The sequence below is a fragment of the Humulus lupulus genome, chromosome 7 (assembly GCF_963169125.1).
Source record: "Humulus lupulus chromosome 7, drHumLupu1.1, whole genome shotgun sequence".
Taxonomy (NCBI): domain Eukaryota; kingdom Viridiplantae; phylum Streptophyta; class Magnoliopsida; order Rosales; family Cannabaceae; genus Humulus; species Humulus lupulus.
This window is the reverse complement of record NC_084799.1, coordinates 56682060-56704598: the sequence shown is the minus strand read 5'-3', so window position 1 is coordinate 56704598 and position 22539 is coordinate 56682060.

Genomic DNA, 22539 nt, shown 5'->3' with positions numbered 1-22539 from the left:
GTGTTAGGTTAGTGATCCATACACTGTTATTATTTACACTTTGATTAATTTTATTTCATTTTTATTGATACTACATTTTCGAGCTCATGGTATTAACATATACAACTTATGCCCCCTTAATACCTTATGTTGACCCTAGATTTGGGCAACTGACATGGAGTCACAATTTGCTTGACGTGTATGAATGCGTTGAAAAGAACGTAATGACGAAAAGAATAAGAACACGATATTTTATAGTGGTTCGGCCCCAAAATCTAGTAATGATCTACGTCCACTTAAATTGTTATTAGATTGAGATTCAAAGGAGTGATCAAAGAACTCGGGTTCAATGAGTTTCACTAGCCTCTGAAGAACAAATACAATATGGTTTCTATGACCTTTCTAATCACAAGCGATTTAGAAGTCTGAAAAAGAGAAAAATAGAGCCCGATCCTCTTCCCTAAGTCCTCTTCTTCTATTTATAAGCTCAGGGAAGATTTACATTGATTTGTTACAAATATTATTTCCTAAATAATCAGATACTCAAGAAATCATGGGAGAGAATCTCGGATTTCCTCATAACCGCCCAAGATCTTTTCCGCGTATAAAGTGCATACGATTAGTTTGGTCGTATGAAAAACTGATCGTCTGATACAGGGTGCTTTCCTGGTTGATAGTCGAACACGCATTCTTCCAGGTGTTAGCCATGTGTAATTAATGCTTGCCACGTCATTCGCTTCTGATTTTTTGGATAACATTTGCCCCCCAAATTTGTTTGTTGCGACCAGTAACGAAGAAACTTAAGGGAATAACTGTTCATATCCCCACGATGTCTGTCAGAACCCCCGTGCGTTCTTGTAAACCGTGACATAATTATGTCTAATCAAGCCCTTTCAGTTTCCAAAAAGGTAATTTTGACGGCTTGTCCACTTCCCCACGTATTGAAAATGAGAAACGATGATTACCACCTTTTGGCTGTCCCTTTGCTTTTTATAAGTAGATCTTCCTTCTCCTTCAAGAAAATTTTTTATTCATCAACTTTGCTAAAGTCTTCAAGAACCCGCACCTGTGTTCAAAGCTCTGAAAACCAGTCTGACGTTGTGTTGCAGGTCTTCCGATTCAAGTTTTTACCTTCCTCCGAATCATCTTCTCGCCCAGGTAAGAACTCTGTTCCCTTTTGATCTGAACTACGCCATGCATGATATTTTTCTACTCTGATGTGATGCGTTCTTGAATAGGGTTTTTAGGGTTTTTGATAGGAACCACTTGATATTCTTTAGAAGTGCGTCTTTATACCTGGTATGGGTCTGTTTAGGACTTTGATAGGTAGAGTTTCTGATTTGGGTTGTTAGGTTATTGAAAGTTTCACCCTTTAGGCTAGACGAAAGAAAAACTGAAAATTTTTACCGCCCTTTAGGAGTTGAAAAAGGTTCTTTTTAGAAAATGTTTTTCTTTCCTTTTCTGATTCAATTTATCCACGTTGAAGTCAGCGTAGGATTAGGATGCTGCTAGCTACTTAGGCACGAGCACCGTTATCCTAGCTTCCCCACACTACTTCGCGGATTGTGTCTGATCTCCTCCATTGTCTGTTTGCAGTTCATATGCAAGACCCTTGGGGGGGAGAGAGACCTATCGAAGACGAACTCCTAGCCCAGCTGCTCGAAGGCGAAGAGAATCCATCCACATTGATTCTAGAAATCCCGTTTTCACGCCCTAACCCAAATCCTCCACCAGCTCCTGCCCACAAAATGGCCAGAACAAAAACCAAGGCCAGAAAAAGACGCGACCCTCCTCAAAGTCAGCCTCCTGCTGACGCTCCCTCAACCAATGGTCGAGGAGAATTTCCTCCTGAGACCGAAGTTCAGGCACGTGCCCGACCTCGCCATGCCAACCAGACGGCTGTCAGTGGCATGTGGTAGCTCCGAGCACGGTGACCATTCGAATGGTCTCCAATTATTTAACCAAGTACAATCTGACGGGGGTGACCCTAGTCAGACCTACTGTCGACCAGCGAGCCAACCTTCCAGGTGGGGCTTATAGCGCCTGGTCGAGATACCACCTTGAGGCGGGTGCCACCCTACCTTTGCATTCATTTTTTCAAGGGGTGGTTAATTACTTCGGGGTGGCCCCTTTCCAGATTACCCCAAACGGATACAGGATGCTGACTGCGCTTTACATCCTTTACAAAATCCAGAAATGGCCAGCTCCCTCCCCTCATGAGGTCAATTATTTATTTGACCTCAAATCCAACCCTAACCAAGACGGTACGAGGTTTTTTCATTTTTGCCATCAAGAGACCGGACGCACCTTCCTGTCCGAGACCACCCATATCTCTAATGCAGGGAAGTATCACTTGGAGTACTTCCTCACACCTGATATTGCTGCGGACAACCTGGCGTTCACCTGAGGAGGTAAGGAAATTAATGAGCCTTAAACCAGTAGTTCCTGCCCTTTAACTTTTTCTTGTCGTAACATTCTACTGTTCCACTATATTCCAGGTCCATGGTTGCGCCCGACCCCCACTCCAGGAATGAAGTCGAGGGCAGCACTCTTAGCGAGTATGTCCAATGCTGCTAAGAGTGTAAAAAGTTTGATCACTGAGGCTAACCTTAGGTTGGCTGGCCTTAAAGGCTCTCCACCTACAACCAGTGAACCTGCAGTGGGTGGTGTTCATGCTGGGGGACGCAAGCAGGGTCCCGAGCAGCAGCCTCAGTCACCTCCTAGGAGGAGGCCAACTGGGGTTACAATCAGGGAGCCTGCTGCTACCCATCGAGCAGCAGAACTGTCGGTCCCCAAGGGCAAGGGGAAACAAAAGGCTACTGAGCCTGCCGAACAGTCTGATGACTCGTCGGATGTACACGGTACACAATTCTCGTTTTTAAATAACTTGCCCATTCCCGTCCATCTATTTGACAGGGACAGCAACTTTAGGAACGCTCCTTCTTTAAATTCAGATTTCTTCCAGGAACTAGGTAGTTCTGTAGACAGTGTTATGACCAGTAGGCATAGCTCGGGTACCTTACTTTTGCAACTCTTACATTCTAACTTTTGTTTCTTTGCGATCCTTTAAACTTATTGTTTGAATGTTATCCTTTGCGCAGGCATGAATTCAGGGGACTTCTTTGCACACTATCAAGCTGCTGCCAAAGCTTCTGTCCCGAAGGATGGTAAAAGGGTCCGAGGGGAAAGTAGCAAGACCCCAGTGAAGAAAGCTCGAATAGAAAATGTTTCCGCAGATGCTCCCTCCAAAGAGAACTTAACACATCCGCCTGCTCCCGAGCAGCAAACTCCCTCTCCTGGTGATCCTCGGTCCTCCTCGAATGCCGTAGACAAAGAGGCCATGGATCATTTGTCCGAAGGCTCCCTGCCCAGCCACGTAGTTGGCATGGCCAGGGAGAGGATATATCGGCTCTCCAAGCATAAGCATTCCCAGGTCGCCATCAATGACACTGCGACAATGGATATCCACGACATCATCAACAGAGGGTTGAACGAGATAGCCAGTGTAAGTTGTCTCCTGTTGCTTTGTCCTTTACGCTAAACTTCCTTACTTAACCCATTTTTCCTTCGGGGGTTTCTATCCTTGACTGCTAGCTGGCGCCGAGCTGGGGCAATGGTCTCTCGAGAGAAGAACTTTGACTCCAGGCTTGCCCAGGCTAAGCAAGTGCTTGAGGATGAGAAAGCCAAGCCGCTCGAGGAAAACAACAAGCTGCTTATGGAGAACAAGGAGTTGTCTAAGCTAAACGAGTAGTTATGCGAGGACCAATCCACTCTTACTCGAGAGCTTCAGGAGAGTGAAGATGCCCGAGAAAAAGCCAACGAGGAGCGGAAAAAATGGAGGGACAGTGCTGTCCTCAATACCCGAGAGTGTAAGCAGTTGAATCTTGATCTGACCGCCAGCAGAGATGAGGTAACGAGGCTCGGGAAGCGGGTCAAGGAACTTGAGGAGCGCATTCATGAGCTCGAGGAGGATGGTGCTAGAAATATGGAGAAGTATAAGGAAGCCACCTTCCTAAGCTTTTATGATTTCTGGAAACATAACCAGGGGGCCAAAATCGACTACTTGGCTGAGAACTTGCAATAGTCGCTAATGGGGGAATGCACTGCTCGGTTTGAGGCGGAAAAGAGGGCCAAGGCCCAGACCCCTGCTGCTGGTGCCAAAGATGATCCTCCAGCTGACAAGAATGCTCCTGCCCCGAAATAACTTATATTTTTATCTTTCACAATTTTTGCGGCCCACGGGCCTTTTGTAAAGACAATTCCTTTTATTGCTGCATGGGCAGCTAATTTTACTTATTTTTGAACAATTACATCCGAGCAGTACTGCTCGCGATGTACGGATTTTCCTTTTAATTTCATATTTACATCCGATCACTAATGCTTGCGGTGTAAATGGTTTCCTTAATGATATTATAATATTTCTATTATAATACATGTTCGCATGACCGAACTTAGCATAGTACTTTGGTTTGATTTAACAAAATCATAAATTTTGAAAAATACTCTAAGTACTGTAGCATGCTTTCACTTATTTTGTTCATGTGTTTACATACCTCATGGTATGCTTTGCTATCGATGTGCCTTGTATGCCCCCCAAGTGATCGAGGAGCTTTAGGTCCTTGGTCACTTGCCTTGACCACGACCTGTTTGAACATTTTTGCTCGATACGAAATTCAATACTTGTAATACAGCAAAACAACACACGTAATGAACAAATACTTGTAAAAATAAATTCACAAAAGTTGGCAAGAATGACTGGCTGTGCACAGTCCCTTATAATCTCGTATTAAAAATGGACTAAACATGTCTTTATGAGTGATTCTAAAATAGAATCTTACATATACGAGCGATTAGCCATACAACGTGGCTAACCCTCTTTGCTAAACTTGTAAAAAGAAAAATTTTATACAAGCCAGTTCTTTAAAAAGGACTGTTCACTGATAATACTTGCGCATGTGTTCTCCATTCCAATAACGTGGAACGAGATCTCCGTTTAGGCGTGCAAGTTTGTAGGTGCCCGGAAGAAGGACTTCTTCGATTTGGTACGGTCCTTCCCAGTTAGGTCCGAGTACTCCAGCAGTGGGGTCGCGGGTGTTTAAGAAAACTCGTCGTAGCACCAAGTCACCGACGTTGAATTTTCTTTCTTTAACTTTGGAGTTAAAGTACCGGGCGACCTTTTGCTGGTATGCAGCAAGTCGGAGTTGGGCCTTCTCCCGTATCTCGTCAATTGAGTCTAGGGACTCCATCATTAGTTGGTTGTTCTGGTCCTGGTCGTATGTTATACGCCGATGTGAGGGGGGATCTAACTCGACAGGTAACATAGCCTCATATCCGTATGCTAGGGAAAATGGGGTATGACCTGTCGCTGTTCGGTGAGATGTTCTATACGACCAGAGGACTTCAGGCAACTGCTTCGGCCATGCTCCTTTAGCATCTTCAAGCCTCTTCTTCAGGGTGTCTTTAAGAGTTTTATTCACGGCTTCGACCTGCCCGTTTGCTTGGGGGTGCGCAACTGAAGAAAAGCTTTTAATAATTCCATGCCTTTCGCAGAAGTCGGTGAATAAGTCGCTGTCAAATTGGGTTCCGTTGTCTGAAACGATCTTTCGGGGCAAACCATACTGGCAAACAATGTTCTTGATGACAAAGTCAAGAAATTTTTTGGTCGTGATGGTAGCGAGCGGTTTAGCTTCGGCCCATTTGGTGAAGTAGTCGACTGCCACAATGGGGTATTTTACTCCACCCTTTCCTATAGGTAGGGACCCAATCAGATATATCCCCCATACCACAAAAGGCCACAGACTTTGCATCTGTTTCAATTCATTTGGAGCTGCTCGTGGAATTTTGGAGAACCTTTGACACTTATCGCATCTTCGTACAAACTCCATCGAATCCTCGTTCATGGTTGGCCAAAAGTAGCCTTGCCTCAGAATCTTTTTTGCCAAACTCTACCCCCCAGCGTGATCCCCGCAGAAGCCTTCATGCACCTCTTTCATGAGTTCCTTAGCATTTTCTGGTGTAACGCATCTGAGTAGTGGCATTGAATATCCTCTTCGGTACATAACACCATCGACCAGTATGTATCTAGCAGCTTGCCTCTGTAGAGTTCTGGCTTTGTTTCTATCTGTTGGTAGCGCACCGTTTGTCAGATACTCCAAGTAAGGTGCCATCCACGTATCCTTCATTTGAATTTCCATATTGGCCTCAACTGCCTGTATGCTTGGCTCACTCAATCTTTCTACTGGTACGATGTTCAAAGTGTCAGCGTCTTTCACGCTTGCGAGTTTGGCTAAGGCGTCTGCGTTTGAATTTTGATCTCACGGTATCTGCTGGAGGGTGTACTCCGTGAACTGGGCTAGCAGATCTTTTGTTTTATTCAAGTAGGCCACCATTTTTAAACCTCGCGCTTGATATTCTCCTAGAACTTGGTTCACGACCAGCTGTGAGTCACTGTAAATATCAAGCATCTTTATGCTCATATCTTTCGCCATTCTCAATCCAGCGAGGAGCGCTTCGTATTCGGCTTCATTATTTGACGCGGTGAAGTCGAACCTGATGGCGCAGTGAAATCGATGCCCTTCAAGCGTTATCAATATCACTCCCGCTCCTGCGTGGGATTCGTTGGATGACCCATCCGTGAATAACTTCAACGAAGGAGCTTTTTCTTGAGGCTCAGGCGCACTAGGCGATTCGCACTGCTCGTTGTCTGGGAGTTCTGTGAACTCGGCAATAAGATCAGCCAATACTTGTCCCTTTACTGCTGCTCGCGGTGAATAAGTTATATCGAACTGCCCTAGTTCGACTGCCCATTTTAATAATCGCCCAGCCGCCTCTGGTTTTTGGAGGACTTGCCGTAGGGGCTGGTCAGTTGAAACTGTGATAGGATGGGCTTGGAAGTAAGGGCGCAGCTTCCTAGAGGCCAGGATTAAGCAATATGCTAACTTTTCAATTGGTGGATATCTCAGTTCTGCTCCGACCAGTCTCTTGCTTACATAGTAGACCGCTTTTTGTACGCCTTCTTCCTCTCGAACTAGTACCGCGCTAGCAGTAACTTCAGTAATCGCCAGGTAAATAAACAAAGTTTCTCCTTCGATTGGCTTTGATAAGATGGGAGGTTGTGCCATATGGGCTTTCAAGGCCTGAAATGCCTGTTCTCAGTCTCCTGTCCATTCAAACTTCTTATTTCCCCTAAGTAGATTGAAGAAAGGGACGCACTTGGCTGTTGATTTAGATATAAATCTACTTAGGGCTGCGATCCTTCCGGTTAAACTTTGTACATCTTTGATCCTTTCTGGCGATTTCATGTCGATCAGGGCTTTTATCTTGTCGGGGTTGGCCTCGATTCCTCTTGAATTTACAATGAACCCCAAAAACTTCCGTGATCCAACTCCGAAGGAACATTTGAGGGGATTTAACTTCATCTGGTATTTGTTCAATACATCAAAGCATTCTTGTAAATCCTTTATATGTCCTTTTGCCTTCTTAGACTTTACCAGCATGTCGTCCACGTATACCTCCATGTTTACTCCGATCAGTTCTTTAAACATGTGGTTGACTAGCCGCTGGTAAGTCGCACCTGCGTTTTTCAGTCCGAAGGGCATTACTCTATAACAATATAAGCCCGTATCGGTCCGAAAGTTGGTGTGATCCTCGTCAGGGGGATGCATGCTAATCTGGTTGTAGCCCGAGTATGCATCCATGAACGAGAGGATCTCATGTCCTGCAGTAGCATCGACCAGCTGGTCGATTCTCTGGAGTGGGAAGCAATCCTTTGGGTAGGCTTTATTGAGGTCTGTAAAATCCACGCAGGTCCATCATTTGCCGTTAGGCTTGGGAACCAGCACTGGATTGGAGACCCATGATGGATAAAATGCCACCCTGATGAACCCATTCTCCTTTAATCTTTCAACTTCTTCCTTTAAGGCTCTCGATCTATCCTTATCGAGCAGCCTTATCTTTTGTTGCATGGGTGGAAAAGTCTTGTCTATATTTAGGACATGGCTGATAACTGCAGGATCTATCCCAGCCATGTCTTTGTGCGACCAAGCAAAAACCTCCTGGTTTTTCCGCAAAAATTCCACCAGTGCGTGCTTTGTGGTGGGCTCTAGGTTTTTCCCGACTTTCAAAACTCTGGTCGGGTCTTTTTCATCGAGTTGGACCTCTTCCAGGTCCTCGACAGGTCCAACGTTCTCTTCAAAATCCCCAAAGCGAGGATCTAAGTCTCTATCCCCACTTTGGGCAACACCCTATTTGGTGACTTCATCACCGGATTGGGCTTGTGTATCAACTGCCATCTGCAACCTATCTGAGGTAGGGCTCTTTGGCGTTCCCCTTTTCGCCTTTGTGATTGAGGCGTTGTAGCACTCCTTGGCTTCCCTCTGGTACCCCAACACGCGTCCTACCCCTGCGTCCGTTGGGAACTTCATGGCTAAGTGCCACATAGAGATGACAGCCCGTAGATCAACTAGTATAGGCCTTCTAATGACGGCATTGTACGCCGAAGGACAATCGACTACTACGAAAGTGACGAGTAATGTCCTGGTAGCAGGCACTGTACCTGTCGTCACCGGTAGTCTGATCAATCCGGCGGGGGCGAGTCCTTCTCCAGAGAAGTCGTATATCGTTTGGTTGTAGGGCTCCAGGTCCTTAACGGATAACTTCATGCGTTCCAGCGAAGACTTATACAGGATATTCACCGAACTTCCTGTATCGACCATCACTCTCTTTACTATCATGTTAGCCATCTGGATATCCATGACCAGCGGATCGGTATGTGGGAATCGGACGTGTTGGGCATCACCATCAGAGAAGGTTATTTCGCCCTCTTCTGATCGAGCCTTCTTTGGCGCGCTGTCCTCCACAGTCATCATCTCGATGTCCTGGTCATGGCGCAGGGTCCGAGCATATCAACCAACTGGTTTGCTTCGGTCGGATGCACACGACCTGCATAGAACTGTCCATAAAACTCCCTTACAAACATTTCCCAGGAAACTATGCTTGCAGGAGGGAACTTAAAAAACCACTCCTGCGCGGCCTCTGAAAGTGTTGTAGCGAAGATCCTGCACCGAGCGTCTTCGGACACTTTCTGAATGTCCATTTGTATTTCAAACTTATTGACATGAGATACTGGGTCTCCGTACCCATCAAAGTTTGGAAGTGTAGGCATTTTGAATTTGCTTGGAGTTTCTGCATTAGCTATCCTCTATACGAAAGGAGTGCCTTTCCTCCTATCGTGGTCGATATAAGATGTCCTTCCCCCGACCAGCTGTTGCATTGCCTGATTGAGGGCATCTATCTGGGCCTGTACAGCGGCAGGAATCGCTATAGCCTCCGTTGCTGGGGGGACGTTCTCGCCATGCCGCTCGCGACGATCGTTGAGTACGTCTCTCAAATCCTCGTCTCTTCTCCGCTGCTCGCTACCCCCGAGCCGGTTGAAGACATTATTTTGCCTGGGCTGCCCCCCAGCATCCCGTCTATTGGGTTGGTCATCTTGAGGTACCTGGCTCCCGCCTCTACCTCTTTCTTCATTCCTCCTACCAGCATTTCCCTTGCCTGAGTTGGCCTCATTATACCCATGGCCATCTCTGAACCTTGATGTGCTGTGGTGGGATCGACTGTTTCCTCGATTTCCATCCCTGGCTGACATGTTCCGAGCGTTAGAGGGTGGCCTGCGCTGGTCGTTGTGTCCCCGTGCATTATCATGCCGTGGGGGACCCCGGACCGCAGAGCCTAACTCTGAGTTCCTCCTGTTACCAGGAGGATTTTGACCTCTGTTCGGTAGGTTTGGCTCATCACCCCTATGGCGTCTAGGACTGCGAGGCTGATGCTCGGTCCTATTCTGCCTCTGCTGAGGGGGATTACCACGACCAGCCTGGGATGGTGGCTGTGCCTCAGGGTCCAGCGGGACATCGTCATGGGGCGCCTGAGGCTGCTTGGGCCTTTGCGGGCTCGATGGCTGGATTGGTGGGCTAGGATTAGGACCCCTTTGAGGTGGCCCATTTGCAGGCTGGTCAGGCTGCGAGACAGGTGCGGCCTGATTTCTAGCCAGTTGCAAGGCTGCCATGGCCTCGCTTTGGCGACGATCCATCTCCGCCTGCCTTTCGCTTAATTCCGCGCGCTGCCGTTCAATCTCCTGCTGCTGCCGCGTCATAATTTCGGAGGCAGTCTCTTGACTGGCCCTCAGATTAGCCAGCTTTTCCTACAATGCCCCCAGGGTACTCTTCAACGTTGCGTCATCCATTTCTTCCTCCTCAAAGTCCAAATGTGGCTCATCCTCAGCCACGCTTGCAGGAGGAGGAGGAGGTGGGTTTGATGGTGCAGCGGCGGCCGCCTGTCCAGCTTTCCTTGCAGTTTTCGCCATTGGTTTTCTCAACAATAATAAATCAACCTCTCAATGAAAGCACCATAATGTTGACCCTAGATTTGGGCAACTGACACGGAGTCACAATTTGCTTGACGTGTATGAATGCGTTGAAAAGAACGTAATAACGAAAAGAATAAGAACGCGATATTTTATAGTGGTTCGGCCCCAGAATCTAGTAATGACCTACGTCCACTTAAATTGTTATTAGATTGAGATTCAAAGGAGTGATCAAAGAACTCGGGTTCAATGAGTTTCACTAGCCTCTGAAGAACAAATACAATATGGTTTCTATGACCTTTCTAATCACAAGCGATTTAGAAGTCTGAAAAAGAGAAAAATAGAGCCCGATCCTCTTCCCTGAGTCCTCTTCTTCTATTTATAAGCTCAGGGAAGATTTACATTGATTTGTTACAGATATTATTTCCTAAATAATCAGATACTCAATAAATCATGGGAGAGAATCTTAGATTTCCTCATAACCGCCCAAGATCTTTTCCGCGTATAAAGTGCATACGATCAGTCTGGTCGTATGAAAAACTGATCGTCTGATACAGGGTGCTTTCCTGGTCGATAGTCGAACATGCATTCTTCTAGGTGTCAGCCATGTGTAATTAATGCTTGCCACGTCATTCGCTTCTGATTTTTTGGATAACACCCTAAGATTGCAATCTTAGGTTATTGAATTTTGAGAGCTTGCAAAAGGTATAACAATAAAAAAATACACAAAAATTAATGCTTTAAGGAAAAAAAAGCAGAAATTAAATACAAGTTGGGTTACAAATGAATAAACATCATTCTTACATTATTAATAATAAGGTCGTAGATGTTCACCATTCCAAGCTTGTGAAACCATTTCTCCATTCAATCTCGCTAGTTTATAAACACCAAGTCAAATGATGGATTCAATTTGGTATGGTCCTTCCCAATTAGGCCTGAGCACACCCTCTAGGGGTCTCGTGTGGCCAAAAACACCCGTCTGAGCACCAAATCTCCCAATCCAAATTTTATGTCTCGAACCCTCTTGTTGAAGTATCCTGTAGCCTTTTGTTAGTAAGCAATGTTCCTTAGTTGGGCTTTGTTTCATCTTTCTTCAATTAGGTCTAGAGTTTCTTTGAGCTAGTCTTGGTTTGAGGTCTAGATGCCTCACGTCTTATTGTTGGGAGTTCGACCTCAATAGGTAACATAGCCTCACAACCATAAGCCAAGGAGAAGGGGGTATGTCCCGTTGAGGTTCGTGTTGTCGTTCTGTATGCCCATAGGACTTGTGGTAGTTCCTCTGGCCATCATCCTTTTCATAATAGAACTCTTCAGAGTTTTATTTATTACTCCGGCCTGGTTGTTTGCCTGTGGGTGGGCCACAGAGGAAATACTTTTGATTAGCCAATTCTTTTCACAGAACTGGGTGAACAGGTCGCTGTCGAACTGGGTTTCGTTGTCTGATACTATTTTCCTTGGTACGCCATATCTACAAATTATATTTTTCACCACAAAATCCAAGACTTTCTTCGAGGTGATGGTATCTAGAGGTTCGGCCTCAGTCCACTTTGTGAAGTAATCAACAGTGACTACGACATATTTTACTCCACCTTTTCCAGTTGGTAAGGATCAAATGAGGTCGATTCCCCATACTGAAAATGGCCACGGGGAGCTCATCATGGTGAGCTCGGTAGGTGGAGCTCGCGAGATTGAAGCAAATCTTTGACACTTGTCACAACGCTTAACGTATTCGAATGATTCTGCTTTAATTGTAAGCCAGAAGTATCCTTGCCTAATCACCTTTTTCGATAGACTATGGCCCCAATTGTGGTCTCCGTAAAATCCTTCATGGATTTTTTCTAAAATATTTATGGCTTCGGGCGGAGTTACATATCTTAGCAGTGGCATGGAATATCGTCTTCTGTACAACTTCCCTTCCAAGATGGTGTATCTTGGTATTTTGTACATAAGTTTCCTAGCCTCGTTCTGATCTGCTGGGAGGCTCCTGGTTTCGAGGTAGTTAATTATGGGAGTCATCTAGGTAGATTGTGAGTCAATCATGTTGAAATCTTATTCTTTAGGTCAGCTATTCTTAATACTGGTAGGTATTCGACCGGTACTACATTTAGTGCCTCAGCTTCTTTGGTAGTGACGAGCCTAGCTGGATGAGTTTTGTTCTCACAGAACTTGTTCAATGGCATAGAATGCAAATTGCCCGAACGCTGCCTTAACTTACTTCAAATAAGTTGCTATTTTAATGTCATGAGCTAGACATTCTCCTAAAACTTGGTTAACGACTAATTGGGAATCACTATAGCAGTGAATAGCCTTTGCTTTGATCTCGGAAGCTATCGGAAGTCCCGCTAATAATGCTTCATATTCGGCCTCGTTATTTGATGCTTCGAAGCAAAACCATAAGGCTTAATAGAAATGATTTCCCATCAGAGTGATCAAAATGAGTCCTACTCCAGACCCGTTCTCATTAGAAGATCCATCGACGTAGAGTCTCCACAACTCGTGGGATGGTGTTATGACTTCCTCGTTGGTGATCCCCGTACATTCAACTATGAAATCTGCTATGGCTTACCCTTTGATCGTTGTTCTTGGATGATAGATGATCTCGAACTGCCCAAGTTTGACAGCCCATTTTAACAATCTCCCAGAGGCCTCAGGCTTTGATAATACTTGTCTTAACGGTTGATCAGTCAATACATGCACAAGGTGTGCTTGGAAGTAAGGTCAGAGCTTTCAAGATGCATGTATGAGGCACAAATCAAGTTTTTCCATTAATGGATATCTTGACTCTACCCCCAGTAACCTTTTAGGAACATAGTAAATAGGTTTTTGCACTTTTTTATCCTCTCGAACAAGTATTGTGTTGATTGCATGCTCGGTTGTGGTGAGGTACAACTACAGTACTTCCCCTGTGACTGGCTTGGATAAGATCGGTGGTTCAGGAAGGTGCTTCTTAAGGGCTTGAAAAGCAAGCTCACACTCATCCGACCATTCAAATTTCTTTCCCCCTCTCAAGAGATTAAAGAATGGGAGGCATCTATCTGTAGATTTTGAGATGAACCTACTTAAGGCCGCCATTCGCTCAATTAAGCTATGAACATCTTTATGTTTTTGAGGTGAGGGCATATCGATTAATGTTTTAATCTTATTCGGGTTTCCTTCTATGCCCCGAGCATTTACTATGAATCTGAGAAACTTCCCCGAGGATACCCCGAATGGGCATTTCTACGGCTTAAGTTTCATATTGTACTTCCGAAGTACATCGAAGCATTCAGTGAGATCATCTACATGGTTACAGTTATGCTTGGACTTGACCAACATGTCATCCACATAAACTTCCATGTTATTCCCTATCTGCTCGTCTAACTTCCTATTCACCAATATTTGGTATGTGGCCCCGGCGTTCTTGTGCCCGAAAGGAATCACATTGTTGAAATACAAGCCTTTATCGATCATAAAGCTCATATGTTCCTGGTCAGGTGCATGCATGGCTATCTGGTTATATCCAGAGTATGCATCCATGAATGACATGATGTCATGACCTGTGATGGCATCTACGAGCTGATCAATTTTTGGTAAGGGAAAACAATCCCTTGGGCATGCCTTATTGAGATCTGAATAATCAATGCAAGTTCGCCATTTTCCATTGGGCTTCAAAACTAGCACAAGATTGGCTATCCAATCAGGATAGAAAGCATCTCGGATAAACCGATTTACCTTCAGCCTTTCAAGCTCTTCTTCCAAGGCTTTATTCCTTTCATCATCTAGGAGCCTTCTTTTATATTGCTTTGGAGGGAAGCTTTTGTCTATGTTGAGTGCATGGCTTATAATGTTTGGGCTGATCCCAACCATGTTCGAGTATGACCATGCTAACACATCCTGATTTTCCCTCAAGAAGCGAATTAATAGCTATCTTGCATCTTTGGGGAGGTTCTTCCCTATCTTTACCACCCTAGTGGTTTCCTTTTCATCAAGCTCTACATCCTCGAGCTCCTCGATTGGTCCGAGATCGGCCCTATCCTCTTCTATTCTGGGGTCGATCTCTTCTTCGACTTCGAAGACTGTTTCGCTTATTTCCTGGATAACAACAAGGGCTTGTGCATTTGTTTGGCCCTTCCCTCTCATGAAAATGCTATAACATTCTCGAGTGGCCAGCTAGTCTCCCTTCAGCGTCACAATGCCACTGGATGTTGGGAACTTGATGGCCAAGTGCCTCACAGATGACACTAACCCCAGCCCAATCAGGGTTGGTCTCCTGAGCAGTACTTTGAAGGCTGATGGGGTGTACACCACTATAAACTCCATAATCTTGGTTATTGAGACTGGATAGTCTCATAAGGTTACCGGGAGCTCGATGGAACCTGTGCTAGCTATTCCTTCTCCTGAAAACCCATACAATGTTGTCGCACAGGCCTTCAAGTCTCGAACTGTGCATCCCATCATTTCCAAAGTGGCCTTGCAAATCATGTTAACCGAGCTCCTGTTATTTATCAAGACCCGACGCACCCTTTTATTGGCGAACTGGAGTGTGATGACCAAAGGGTCATTGTGGGGAAACTGGATGTGCGAGGCATCTTCTTCTATGAAAGTATTGGGTTGAGTTTCAACCCTCTGTTGTTTTGGATCTCGTTGTTCAAGTTTGTAGGGAGATCTGTCCCCTGTCTTGAGCTCGTTGACATATATTTTTGGGGCATTTCTTCCTGACCCAGCAATTTGTGGTCCTCTGACAATGGTTACCACATCCTCCCCATCTATCAGGGGAGGTCGGTCATCCTCCCTTGTGCGTGAGGTCATGTTCTATTGGGCAGGTTGTGTCAGAACTGCCCTCTTTCTAGCCAACGCTTAGGACGAATTTCTGTTACTTACATACTGCCCAAAATATCCTCTTGAGATCAGACCTTGGATCTCGTCCTTTAGTTGTCTGCATTTCTCGGTGGTATTACCGATGTCCCTATGGTATCCCTCTTTGACTTTTGATTTCGCATTGGGTCAAGTCGTCCAAACGGGACTTGATTTTCATTGGGTCAAGTCGTCCCAACGGGACTTGATTTTCATTTGCAATAAAAATGTTTTCCCGAGTTTCTATAAGCCTGGTATAAACTATGTAAATGGAGAACTATTTAATTCCTTTTTAATTTTCCCCCTGTTCACCTCCGAGTTATTTCCTTCATTTTTCTTCCTTTTTGAAGGGTTGTCTTCTGAAGGTCACGACGTTGAAGGGCGGCCGAGGTTGAGGATGAGTTGATGCTCATCGTTGTAGTTACAACAGGCTAAGGAGATAGTTTTAATGCCGACCTCACCTCTTCTACATTGACGAATCTCTGAGCCTTATTGTTGAAATCGGTTATTGTCCTTATAGGTTTCCTTTGCATATCATCCCAAAGGGGACTTCCGGACAATACCCAAGCTCGTACTGCCATAAGATGACCACTATCATCGACATTCTGAGCTCGTGCCACATCTATGTTAAACCTTGCCAGGTAGCTCTTTAATGACTCTCTCGATTGTTGTCTAACATTAGTCAAGGTCGAGGCTTCTAGCCTGACACCTACCATGGCCTTGAATTGTTTCTTGAATTCCTTAGCCAGTTGTTCCCAAGACTAAATCGAATGCCTTTGGAACTTGTCGAATCAGTTTTTTGCTAGTCTCGTCAATGTGGTTGGAAAAAGCATGCACCTGAGCTCGTATTTGACGTTGGTGGCACGCATTATCGTGTTAAACGTACTCAGATGGTTGTACGAGTCTAAGGTCTCGTCAAAAGGTGCCACGTGGAGTATCTTGACTCTGTAAGGAAATAGAGTGCTCGATATGTGTGAGGCAAAAGGCTCGAGCTTCTCATCGGAGTCGCCAGCCTTGTCCTTATTTCTCTCCTCTTGAAGGAGTCTGAATGCTCTTTCAAGTTGGTTAATTCTTTCTTGGACTAAGTCCACCAGAGGTTGAGCTTGCACTTGGGACAGTTGGTTATTATTTGTGAAAACTCCAGCTCCCTGCCTTAATACAGGGTTATATTGATTCCCGTACACTGGCTACATGGGCTCTTCTCAGCTATTCAAATGTGTTTGTAAATCCGAGTTTGAAGGGTTAGACTGCCCCCAGTTTTGATTTGAGTGCTCTCGAAGATCAGGATCGTTGTTATCATAATATCCCGTATTCCTTGGTTCAGTCGTATACACTCACCGATCTACTGAGGTCCAAACTTCCACTTATGAAGCTAACATTTCTCTCAGGTTGTTGTATGGCTCGATGGTTGCGAGGTGGGTTTTCCACTGGCCCCCTTGCTCCATTTGTTTGTGACGTCGACATACTTCTTGCTAGCTGAGATGCCCTATGTCCTCAGGGAGCTTCTCGTTCACCTCCGTGTCCAGGTTGAGCCCTATGGTTTCTGTCTCGACTACCACTTTGAGAGGGTCTTTGGGGTGCTCGTTCCCTCGCCTAGTTCCCATTAAGAGCTGGCAGGGGTGCCTATCGAACTGGAGAGGGGTGTCTTATTGGTGACGGAGGATGCCTTATTGGTGACGGTGGGGGCCTTCCATTATTGGGTCTGGAAGATCTAGAATTTGCTCCTGACAGGCTCGGGGCTATTATTCCGAACTACAGGAGGAGCTTGGTAGTCCTTATTCCAGCAGTTACACTCACCGTAGGGTTGCCACTAGTAGTATTTTGAGCATTTGTCCCAGGGTGACCGTTGCCAGTATTTTTCCTGTGTAACAACCCAAAATCACTAATATCGCTTAAGAGCCTTGATTAGTGCGCTGGGAAGGCATAATTGGCTTAGGTGTGAATTTATTGATTTAATGCGTGATTATATGATAAAGCATGTTTGTATGATTATATGAATATAGATGAGGTTAAATGTTAAATCTGTGAGAACCACATTATTATGTGGGTAGATTTGCAGTGTGCGACTTGAGGCGATCCTAGGGAGCTAGATAGCGGGAAAAGTCACAAAGATGCTTAATATTTGACTTTGGATAAGTCAGGGGTATTTTAGGTATCGGGTAGTTATTTAGAATATCGAGTTATGGAAATAACTATATGGAGATATATTTGAGGTTAGGAAATTTAGGCGGGAATATTGGGGAATTTTACTGTTTTGCCCTCGGGGACGTTTCCGGTACCCCGAGCCTCGGGATTGACTTAACTGGCTAAGATTAGATTAAGTTAATGAAAGTAGTAGAATAAAAAGACATAAATCGACCTTCTCTTTTCTTCTTCTCTCTTCTCTTTTCTCAACCAATAAAACTACAGAAAATCTAAGGGAAATCAGTTGGAAAATTGTGTGGTTGAGTTGAATTCTTGAAGGTTTAGCTTAGCTCAGACTAAGGGTCACTCAACCAAGATCAAGGTAAGAGTTTAGTTGTATTTTTGGGTGTTAGAACTCTGAGTATTTTTGCCGAATATTAAGGTGTTTATGATTTTGATGTTTAAAGGCTGAATTGAAGCTGAGTGCTTGGGTTTTAGCTCAGAGGTTGTCAAGGAAGTGGTTCAGTAAAAGTGGTAAGCTTCAACTCATAATTTAGAGGATAAAATATGAGTTTTACATGACTGGTTTTGGTGTTTTGAGTTGCTGGGTTTCAGAGATCAAAATGAGATTTTAATAGGTTTTGAAGCTGGATTTCTGTTGGATTGTGTTGTTAGAATCATGTTAAAAGTTTTGTGATTAATGGGTTTTGAGTTAGGGTGCTTTGGGATGGTTTTGGAGGAGGTTAGGATGCTAGAAATGGTGGATTTTCTGGGCATGAAGGGTAGGGCCGCAACTCTGTTGTAGAGCGCTGCGGCCCTACGAAGCAAGAGAGCCAGGGAGGCTCGACCAAAGGAGGGCTCCACGGCGCCATTGGGCAGGGCCACGGCGCTTGTCTGCTTGCTGAGGGACTTGGGCTCTGTTTTAGGGGCGGGCTGCGGCTAAGTTTCAAGGGCCGCAGCCCTTAGGTGCATTTATGATCTTTTGGGGATTCTAAGCGCGGGAATCTAACCTAGGGTGCTCGGGATTGATTTCACCACTGTGTTTGGCGGAATTCGATGTCCCGAAAGCTAGTATTGTATCCGGAAACCTTTATTTGAATATTAATGGAATCCATTACATTATTTGTGACTAGGTGTTAAGCTAGGGATTGGGAAACGGATCGTGCTCGAGGGACGTCGCTCATAGTCGGTGAACGTGGAAAATAAAGGTAAGAAAACTGCACCCGATTGTGTATTTATGATGGGACTAAGGGCTCCCTAATATGTATGCTTGAAAGGATGGTATTATGCCATGTAAATAGTAAACAAACGGCCTAAGAGTGCTAAGGGTTACACTAGCACACAGGGCGCGGCTTGGCCACTGGTAGCCGAGGACAGCTTATTATTCACTGAGCTCGGTTTAAGCGGGCCAGAGTCAGTGGGATAAACAGAGGGTGCGGCCTAAGTTGTCGGCCCTGATTATTATGTAATTTGATTGATATTAATGTTTGGTTACATCTTTGATTCTGAATACGTGGTATGTGGCTAATATGAGTATTGAGGGTTTGATCATGTTTACAGGTTTACTCATCTGTTATCGTTGTTTGTGATGCATATTATGTTTTCTTGCTAGGCCTTGTCTCACGGGTGCTACGTGGTGTAGGTAAAGGCAAGGGCAAACTCGATCAGTCCTGACTAGGAGAGCTCTGCGAGCTGAATGTACATGACCACCTGCTTAGCCGCCACGGTTGAGGGGAAAATATGAACAGGGGAACCAAAAATGTCTGTTTTGCCTTAGCATGGTTGATGGTTGTCTGTATTTTAGAGATTCTGTAAACCAACTTTTAAACACTGTTTCTTTTTGGGATCTCATGTGTAAACTAATTAAATTTTATAAATTGTATCTTTTGAAACCAAAACCCTTTTGACCCTAGCACATTCATGGTTAGTGACATGTTTTTATTTTAATTAAATGACTTGACTAGTGAGTCCTGCACCTTTATAAGTACACAATGTAGCGGTCTTGGCTATCCAGGGCGTTACAACTTGGTATCAGAGTGTTATAGGTTTAAGGGTTCCTGAAGACCGCTACACTGTACATTTGCTGCTAGAGACAAGCTCGATTCAGGGTTTGGTAATGTGTATGTATGCTTGGAATTAATTATGAATGTTGTTGTTCATTGGATTAATAGGATGTATGAGATACTGATAGGGCCCTTGACTGCTGTATGAAAATATAAAGGCTTGCTTATTAGCATCGCAGTGCATGTAAATGAATATTTGAATGATTAACTGTATATTATGCATGGATGAATGCTTTTATCTTAGCTGTTGTGAGGTAATGTTGGGGCGTGCTTATTAGCAGTCGATGCATGTGGATGAATGCCTATATTTTGAATGTTTGTGGTTGGTTATGTTCCTTTGATGGACTTTGGGAAGCTTTTACCCTGTCATCATGGTCTGACTGCCGAGTCGTTGATTGCAGATTGACTTGGATAACTATGCGTCCAAGAAAATCTACGCAACTAGCCGGCACTAGGTCTGGGACCGGGGGTGATGATTAGGGCCAGATTCCTCCGCCAGTCCCTGAGAACTAGTAGCAACTCATGGCAGATATGCAGGCTCAATTACAGAGCCAGGATGAACAGATTCGTCTATTGCGACAGCAGACTCCATCAAGGAGTGCCGCCCTTGTTGTATCACCTGCAGTGGTACCAGTTGTATAGTCTGGGGAGGTTGGGAATAGGTGGGAGCCGTTATATGAGCGGTTTAGGAAGCCGCAACCTCCAATCTTTGAAGGGGGACCTGATCCATTGAAGGTTGAGCAATGGCTGACCATGATTACTACTATTTTGGATTTCATGAGAATAGAGGGACATGACAGAGTGGCCTGTGCCACGTATATGTTGAGAGAGGATGCCCGCATTTGGTGGGAAGTGGCATCGCAGAATAGGGATGTGACTACTTTGAGTTAGGAAGGCTTCAGAGACTTGTTCAGCCAGAAATACTATAATGTTGTTGTCAGGGCAGCAAAATTTAATGAGTTTGTGGGTTTGGTGCAGGGCAATATGACTGTTACAGAGTATGCCCTAAAATTTGCCAGGTTTGCAAAGTTTGCACCATAACTCGTGCCTACTGATGCTGCTAGGCAAGATAGATTTATCAAGGGTCTTAATGCTATGATAGCCCGGGATGTCAGAATTACAACGGTACCTGGAGGAACAACTTATGCCCAAGCCGTTGAGAAGGCTCTTACCGTTGAGGAAGCGGAGAACAAGATTTGGAGGGAAAGTGCGGTGAGGCGTGAAGGCCGCAGAGGGGTGCCTCCTTATTCAGGGATAGGTAGGGGCGGAGGCCCCAGTGATTTCAAGAGAAAGTCTCTTGACACTTCGACCGATGCTGGTCCTGATAGGAGGGGTCGGGGTGGTCAGGGTGGCCGTCAGGGTGGCGGCGAGGCATGGCAAACCTATCCAGAGTGCCTGAGGTGTAGAAGGCGTCATTTGGGCGAATGTCGGGCCAAAGCTTGTTTTGTGTGCGGAACAGTGGGGCATCTCAGGAAGGACTGTCTAATGGTGAAGAAAGGTGAAGCAGGGAAAGTGGATAGCTTGACTCCAGCTCGAGTATTCAGTTTGACGCAGGCAAAGGCCGAGGCTAGTCCCTCGGTAGTGACAGGTCAGCTTTCTAGTGCTGGCTCTCCTTTTACGGTATTGATTGATTCTAGTGCTACACATTCCTATGTTTCTAGTAAAGTGATTGATAGATTGTGTCGACCTAGTGAGTATCGAACTGCGGGATTTGGGACTTTATTCCCTACAGGGGAACTGGTAATTTCTAGGAGATGGATTAGGGCACTGCCAGTGATGGTTGATAGTAGGGAACTTTCGGTAGATCTGATTGAGTTAGACATGGAGGATTTTGATATGATATTAGGGATTGACTGGTTGGTCAGATATGGGGCTACTATTGACTGCAGGAAGAAGATGGTGACTTTTGAGCCTAAGGGCAAGGATCCTTTTGTCATTGTGGGTGCGGTATGTGGACCCCACGTACCCATGATTTTAGTGTTGAGAGTCAGAGACTTGTTGCAGGGGGGATGCATAGGTTTTCTCGCCAGTGTAATGGATACCACCAGGGTTATGCCAGCAGATCCGGGCGAGACCAGATTGGTATGTGAGGTTTTAGATGTATTCCCTGAGGATCTACCAAGGTTGCCGCTGCACAGGGAGATCCAGTTTGAGATTGAGTTAGCACCAGGGATAGAGCCAGTATCAAGGACACCATATAGAATGGCACCAGCAGAGTTGAAGGAACTAAAGATACAGTTACATGAACTTCTGGATTTGGAATTCATCAGGCCTAGTTACTCACCATGGGGGCACTCCAGTGTTATTTGTTAAGAAGAAGGACGGGACATTGAGGATGTGTATAGACTACTGAGAATTGAACAAGTTGACTATAAAGAATAAGTACCCTCTACCATGGATTGATGACTTGTTCGATCAGCTCCAGGGAAAGACGGTGTTCTCAAAGATTGATCTACGATCTGGTTATCACCAGCTGAGGATCAAAGATGAGGATATACCAAAGACGACCTTTCGGACGCGATATGGGCACTATGAGTTCTTGGTTATGTCTTTTGGTTTGACCAATGCCCCGACAACTTTTATGGATTTAATGAACAGGGTATTCAAGGACTTCTTAGATTAGTTCGTCATTGTTTTCATCGATGACATTCTAGTATACTCCAGTTCAGAGGCAAAGCATGAGCAACATCTTCAACAAGTTTTACAGAGGTTAAGGGAGCATCAGCTGTACGCCAAGTTTAAGAAGTGTGAATTTTGGTCACCAAAGGTGACTTTCCTTTGGCATATAGTCGGTGCAGAAGGGATTAAGGTGGATCCATCCACTGTGGAAGTAGTAAGAGAACGGTCGAGGCCAAGGAATGCCTCGGAGGTGCGGAGTTTCCTTGGGTTGGCAGGTTATTACAGGCGGTTTGTGGAGGGATTCTCAAAGATTTCTTCACTGATGACAGAGTTGAAAAGAAAGAATCAGAGGTTTGTTTGGTTAGAGAGGTGTGAGAACAGTTTCAAAGAATTGAAGTGACGGCTTATCTCTGCACCTGTGCTAAGTCTTCCTTCAGAGGAAGGAAAGTTTGTGGTTTACTGTGATGCGTCAAGGATGGGTTTAGGCTGCGTGCTGATGCAGAATGAAAAGGTTATATCCTATGCATCGCGGCAGCTGAAGGAGTATGAGCAGCGGTATCCTAC